Raw genomic sequence first — 6784 nt, forward strand, 5'->3', positions numbered from 1 at the left:
GGTTAGGTTAGGTTAGGTTAGGTTAGGTTAGGTTAGGTTAGGTTAGGTTAGGTTAGGTCAGGTCAGGTTAGGTGCGATTACAATTTTTGCAAATAGATAAATTGACAAAAATTTTTGCCATTAAAATTTATGCCAATAAAATTTTCTGCCAATAAAATTTGATGCCAATAAAATTTGATGCCAATAAAATTTTCTGCCAATATAATTTTATGCCAATAAAATTTTAGGCCAATAAAATTTTCTGCCAATAAAATTTGATGCCAATAAAATCTTCTGCCAATATAATTTTATGCCAATAAAAATTTTTTGCCAATACTTATTAGCAAAAAATTGATCTTTGTCAATGGAATTTAAATTTAAAAAAGTAAAATAAATACAAAACAATACAAGAACAACACGTCAACTCAACAGAGATCAAATGGGAAAATAATTCACCGACTCCAGATATTTTCATATCGGAGGGTTCGGCTCGGTAGAACTCCTAACGGGGCCTATAAATAAATCCTACAGATCCCTCAACATAAACATTTAAAAAAATCTTTTGTTATCCTACATGTATTCAAAATGACCGACTTTTGCATCTTTATATATAAATTTTTTGATAGATCTAATACGCCTAAATTTTTAATAAGAGAGCTAGGTATAATGCCGGTAGCCGAAATAACGAATGGTAATATTTTTATAGTCTGAGAATGCCAAATTCTTTTTTTCTCATTTCCTAAATCTGTGTATTTTCTTATTTTTTCACTAACAGATTTTTGAATATTACAGGAATTCGGAATAGCGACATCGATGATATAAGTTATTTTTAAAAATTTTGTCATGTAAAACTATATCGGTTCTATTATGACTAATCGCTCGATCTGTTAGTTATATATTTAGTTAGTTATGTTAGTTATTTATTATTATTATTATTATATCTATGTTAAGTTTTTATTTTTATTTGAAATATGTTCTTATTGTGTAAATTTGAAATAACTACGTACCTCTGTATTAAGTTTTTTTAAACTCACCGGGAACGGTCGGTCGGTATCATCGATTAAATGAAATAATTTAAAATTTCCAAAATGCGAATACGAAAGTAAGTGACGAGAGTAAATTTATTTACCGAGACCGAGCGCCTTGTGCCCGGTTTCGCGAGCCGCCCGAGGCCCGACGGCCCGGCCGCCTGCGCGCCTTCGAGGGGTCGGAGCGGGCGCATCGCGCTCGGCGCCGTCCCGAGCGAGAACGCGACCCGGCACAGCTTTGTGCCCGCCGAGTGTGGCGGGCTCTCGATGCACGGCGTTCGCAAACTGCGGCGGCCTATCGGTCGTGTCGGCGGTGTTATTTGCGAGAAACTACGTGACGCCCGCTTCTGCGCGGCGTTCGCGCTCATGTTTTGACTCTGGAGTTCCGCGCGAGCAGAATTTTCAAAAGCAAAGGCGGAGGATTTTATCCCCGTCTCACTGTTGCCTCGCCAAAGGCGTGCGCTTTCGGTGTACACGTTTTACGAATGGGAATTATAAATCGGACGATAGCGTCGTCGCGGGTGCGGTCTCTCTCTCTCGGGCGGGAGCCGTCCTACGCGCGCTTTCTTCGTTTGAAGCAAAAATTTTCCCGCGGAGCTTTCGTCTAGCGACGGTCGCCGAGCGGGAGAATATAGCGGTACGCATAATGAGCGTGACTCGTGCGGGTGACTCCGTCGCGTGTTCTTTAACGCCGTGTTGTCCGCGCCCTCTACGCGAGGGCGGGCCTCTGTCGTTCGGAGGATTAAAAACCCTCCGACGGTGGTGCAGCTCCCTGGTTGATCCTGCCAGTAATCATATGCTTGTCTCAAAGACTAAGCCATGCAAGTCTCAGTAAAAGCCGAATTAAGGTGAAACCGCGAATGGCTCAATATATCAGTTTTGGTTCCTTAGATCGTACACGGTTACTTGGATAACTGTGGCAATTCTAGAGCTAATACATGCAAACGAGGTTCTGACCGGTAACGGGAGGAATGCTTTTATTAGATCAAAAACCAATCGGCGGCGGGGTTCGCGCCCCGTCCGTCGCCATTCGAGATAACTCTAGATAACTTTGAGCTGATCGCACGGTCTAGCACCGGCGACGCATCTTTCAAATGTCTGCCTTATCAACTGTCGATGGTAGTTTATGCGACTACCATGGTTGTCACGGGTAACGGGGAATCAGGGTTCGATTCCGGAGAGGGAGCCTGAGAAACGGCTACCACATCCACGGAAGGCAGCAGGCGCGCAAATTACCCACTCCCGGCACGGGGAGGTAGTGACGAAAAATAACGATACGGGACTCGTCCGAGGCCTCGTGATCGGAATGATTACACTTTAAATCCTTTAATGAGGATCCATTGGAGGGCAAGTCTGGTGCCAGCAGCCGCGGTAATTCCAGCTCCAATAGCATATACTAAAGTTGTTGCGGTTAAAAAGCTCGTAGTTGAAATTGTGTCCTGCGGTGTCGGTCTACCGAATGCGGTACGACAGGCACGTCTGCGGGGCTTCTCGCCGGTGCGTCCACCGCCGGCGTGTGTCGGTCGGCCTCACGGTCGGCCGCGCACCGAGGCGGGCCGTCGCGGCTGTTTACTTTGAACAAATTAGAGTGCTCAAAGCGGGCTAACACTTGCCTGAATATTGTACGCATGGAATAATAGAATAGGACCTCGGTTCTGTTTTGTTGGCTTTCTGATACCAGAGGTAATGATTAATAGGGACGACTGGGGGCATTCGTATTGAGACGTTAGAGGTGAAATTCTTGGATCGTCGCAAGACGGACAAAAGCGAAAGCATTTGCCAAAGGTGTTTTCATTAATCAAGAACGAAAGTTAGAGGTTCGAAGGCGATTAGATACCGCTGTAGTTCTAACCATAAATGATGCCAGCCAGCGATCCGCCGAAGTTTCATAATTTTAACCCGGTGGGCAGCTCCCGGGAAACCAAAGCTTTCGGGCTCCGGGGGGAGTATGGTTGCAAAGCTGAAACTTAAAGGAATTGACGGAAGGGCACCACCAGGAGTGGAGCCTGCGGCTTAATTCGACTCAACACGGGAAAACTCACCAGGCCCGGACACTGGAAGGATTGACGGATTAACAGCTCTTTCTCGATTCGGTGGGTGGTGGTGCATGGCCGCTCTTAGTTGGTGGAGCGATTTGTCAGGTTAATTCCGGTAACGAACGTAACTCTAGCCTATTAAATAGACGTGCAACCGGTATCACGAGGGTCCGTGTGCGCGCGGCTTCGGCGTTCGCGCGTCGGGGTCGTGCGTTTCGCGGTCTTCACTACCGGCGTACAATGAAAATCTTCTTAGAGGGACCGGCGGTATATATAGCCGCACGAGATTGAGCAATAGCAGGTCTGTGATGCCCTTAGATGTCCTGGGCCGCACGCGCGCTACACTGAAGGGATCAGCGTGTCCTCCTTGGCCTAACGGCCCGGGTAACCCGATGAAACCCCTTCGTGATAGGGATTGGGGTTTGCAATTCTCCCCCATGAACGAGGAATTCCTAGTAAAAGCGAGTCACCAGCTCGCGTTGATTGCGTCCCTGCCCTTTGTACACACCGCCCGTCGCTACTACCGATGGATGATTTGGTGAGGTCTTCGGACTGGTGCGCGGAAGCTCTCACGGGCATCCGACGCGTCGGAAAGTTTGACCGAATTTGATCATTTAGAGGAAGTAAAAGTCGTAACAAGGTTTCCGTAGGTGAACCTGCGGAAGGATCATTTCCTGTGTTTAATGTTTGTGCTTTCCATGATATGAAATATTATTATGAAACAAAACATATTATACATATAAACCATAATCGAACGAATGCTAAATTACTGCGTCGGAGATCGCCCTAGGGCGCCGATGCGAACCGAGAACCGCCGGCGTCGAGCGGAGGAGGGCTCCGTCCTCTATCCGCTCGTCCGGTGAAATTTTACCCGTCGCCGTGAAGGCGGCGGTACAAAATTAATCTTTTTGTCGAATGGAATTATAAACATTTCGAAAACGCAAACCAAATTGTAAAAACCGAAAACTAAAACGTATCTATTTATGTTTGTTTTATCATTATTACCCTGAACGGCGGATCACTCGGCTCGTGGGTCGATGAAGAACGCAGCTAAATGCGCGTCAGAGTGTGAACTGCAGGACACATGAGCATCGACATTTCGAACGCACATTGCGGTCCGAGCAAGACGTAGTTTGTCGACGGACCACTCCTGTTTGAGGGTCGCGCACACAATGCGACCAGACTGTTCTCTCGCCCCCGTCCTCGGACGGGGGCGCGCAGAGCGAGCGTTGCCGGCGTCGCCGGGGCCCGCGCGCGTCGTCTCCTCGGAGACGCGCGCCGGGACCTCGGCGTCCGGTTAAATTTGACGAAGTGCTCTCTCGATGCGCGCGATTTCCGCTTGCGTTATACCAAACGCGGAGGAACGCGTGCGAGCCTTGAGCTAGCGACGACGCTGAAAACTGGGCAGTCTACCGCGCGAGCGGTCGGCTGTCCGGGGCGATCTTCGCGCTCTCGGCCGCGCGCACCTCCGCGGACGCTCGTCGGTTTCGCGCCCGCTTGACAGAGTCTGCACGGGCGAGAATACGCGCACACTGTTGCTTTGCGTACTTCTCGAATTTATAAAATTTTTGTTGTCGACCTCAAATCAGGAGAGATCACCCGCCGAACTTAAGCATATCAGTAAGCGGAGGAAAAGAAACTAACGAGGATTCCCCGAGTAGCGGCGAGCGAAACGGGAAGAGCCCAGCGCTGAATCCTGCGGCCCCGGCGGGCCGCCGGGAAATGTAGCGTTCGGGAGGAGAGTTATACATACACGCGCGGTCATTAGTCACGGCTGCCTGTCCAAGTTCATCTTGAACGGGGCCCGCTTACCCGCAGAGGGTGCCAGGCCCGTGGTGACGGTAGCCGGCCGCGACGGTCTCTCTCCCTAGAGTCGGGTTGCTTGAGAGTGCAGCCCTAAGTGGGTGGTAAACTCCATCTAAGGCTAAATACTACCACGAGACCGATAGCGAACAAGTACCGTGAGGGAAAGTTGAAAAGAACTTTGAAGAGAGAGTTAAAGAGTACGTGAAACCGTTCAGGGGTAAACCTGTGGAACTCAAACGAGCGAACGGGGAGATTCATCGTGTCTTCCGTCGGGGCTCGCGCCTCGCGCAAACCTTCGCCTTCGGCTTTCGGGTCGGGGCGGTGGGTGCGCGGGTGCGCCGTCAGGCTCCCGGAGCGCGTGCACTTCTCCCTTAGTATAACACCGCGACCCGTCGCGCCGCGGTCGAATGCGCCGTGCGGTTGACCCGTCTCGCTCTGCGAGGCGGAGCCGCGGTGTCCACGGCCGCGGCGTACATTACGCAGCGACGGTAGAGAACGAGGATCGCGTCCGCCCCTCGCGGGCGTCCGTCGCGCTGCAGCGGCGTCCTTCGCGTGGCCCCCGGCGTCTAGTGCGTCGCGGGTGTCGCGCGTCGGGTGTCCGTCGTTAGCGGCGCGCTCTCGGACGGGACGCGTCCCGGTCGGCGGTGGTTTTGTTTTGGGCACTCACAGGACCCGTCTTGAAACACGGACCAAGGAGTCTAGCATGTGCGCGAGTCATTGGGAACACTGATAAACCCAGAGGCGAAATGAAAGTGAAAGGCCGGCCTCGAGCCGGTCGCAGGAAGATGCGCGGGCGTCGTCAGACGCCCCGCCGCATTCCCGAGGCGTTTCGAGAAAGCCCCCGTGCGATTATCGAGACGCACTGAGAGCGTACACGCTGGGACCCGAAAGATGGTGAACTATGCCTGGTCAGGTCGAAGTCAGGGGAAACCCTGATGGAGGACCGAAGCGATTCTGACGTGCAAATCGATCGTCCGAACTGGGTATAGGGGCGAAAGACTAATCGAACTATCTAATAGCTGGTTCCATCCGAAGTTTCCCTCAGGATAGCTGGCGCTCGAGAAACATGACGGTTTTCGGACCGCCATTCGCACAGTCTCATCCGGTAAAGCGAATGATTAGAGGCATTGGGGCCGAAATGGCCTCAACCTATTCTCAAACTTTAAATGGGTGAGATCTCCTTCTTGCTCGAAGATGAAGTAGGAGCTCGGATGGGAGTGCCAAGTGGGCCAATTTTGGTAAGCAGAACTGGCGCTGTGGGATGAACCAAACGTCGAGTTAAGGCGCCCAATGAACGCTCATCGGATACCATAAAAGGCGTTGGTCGCTCAGGACAGCAGGACGGTGGCCATGGAAGTCGGAATCCGCTAAGGAGTGTGTAACAACTCACCTGCCGAAGCAACCAGCCCTGAAAATGGATGGCGCTGTAGCGTTCAGCCTATACTCGACCGTTGCAGGCAAGCGGGGCGTTCGTGCGGCTCCGGCCGTGCGATCGTTTTGAAGCCGCAACGAGTAGGATGGCCGCGGCGGTGTGCGCAGAAGGGTCTGGGCGTGAGCCCGCCTGGAGCCTCCGTCGGCGCAGATCTTGGTGGTAGTAGCAAATACTCAAGCGAGGTCCTTGAGGGCTGATGTGGAGAAGGGTTTCGCGTTAACAGCCGTTGCACGCGAGTTAGTCGATCCTAAGCCCTAGGAGAAATCCGATGTTGATGATGGTGTAAAGTTATACGATTTTACTAAAGATTGTTTTCTTAAAAGTACACCCGTCGGGCGAAAGGGAATCCGGTTGCAGTTCCGGAACCCGGCTGCGGAACCGTCTTAAAAATCGTTCCCTCGCAAGAGAGTTCGTCGGGGTAACCCAAAGTGGCCTGAAGACGCCGACGGGAGATCCGGAGAGAGTTATCTTTTCTGCCTGAGCGTTCGAGCGCCCTGGAATCA

At 51.4% G+C, this 6784-nt stretch overlaps 2 non-coding genes and 1 pseudogene across 2 annotated transcripts; all 3 read left to right on the plus strand.

The window, feature by feature from the left end:
• Positions 1-1776: 1776 nt before the first annotated feature.
• On the plus strand, positions 1777-3716 carry LOC149408491 (small subunit ribosomal RNA). The gene has a single exon (XR_016305565.1). It is a non-coding gene; the product is annotated as a small subunit ribosomal RNA (ribosomal RNA).
• Positions 3717-4045: 329 nt separating this feature from the next.
• On the plus strand, positions 4046-4207 carry LOC149408492 (5.8S ribosomal RNA). Its single transcript, XR_016305563.1, has one exon. It is a non-coding gene; the product is annotated as a 5.8S ribosomal RNA (ribosomal RNA).
• A 411-nt stretch (positions 4208-4618) lies between these two features.
• Positions 4619-6784, plus strand: LOC149408493 (large subunit ribosomal RNA; annotated as a pseudogene; the record flags this gene model as incomplete).

The sequence above is a fragment of the Hesperophylax consimilis genome, unplaced genomic scaffold, assembly GCF_061612785.1.
Source record: "Hesperophylax consimilis isolate HC1 unplaced genomic scaffold, BYU_Hcon_1.0 scaffold_252, whole genome shotgun sequence".
NCBI classification, from domain to species: domain Eukaryota; kingdom Metazoa; phylum Arthropoda; class Insecta; order Trichoptera; family Limnephilidae; genus Hesperophylax; species Hesperophylax consimilis.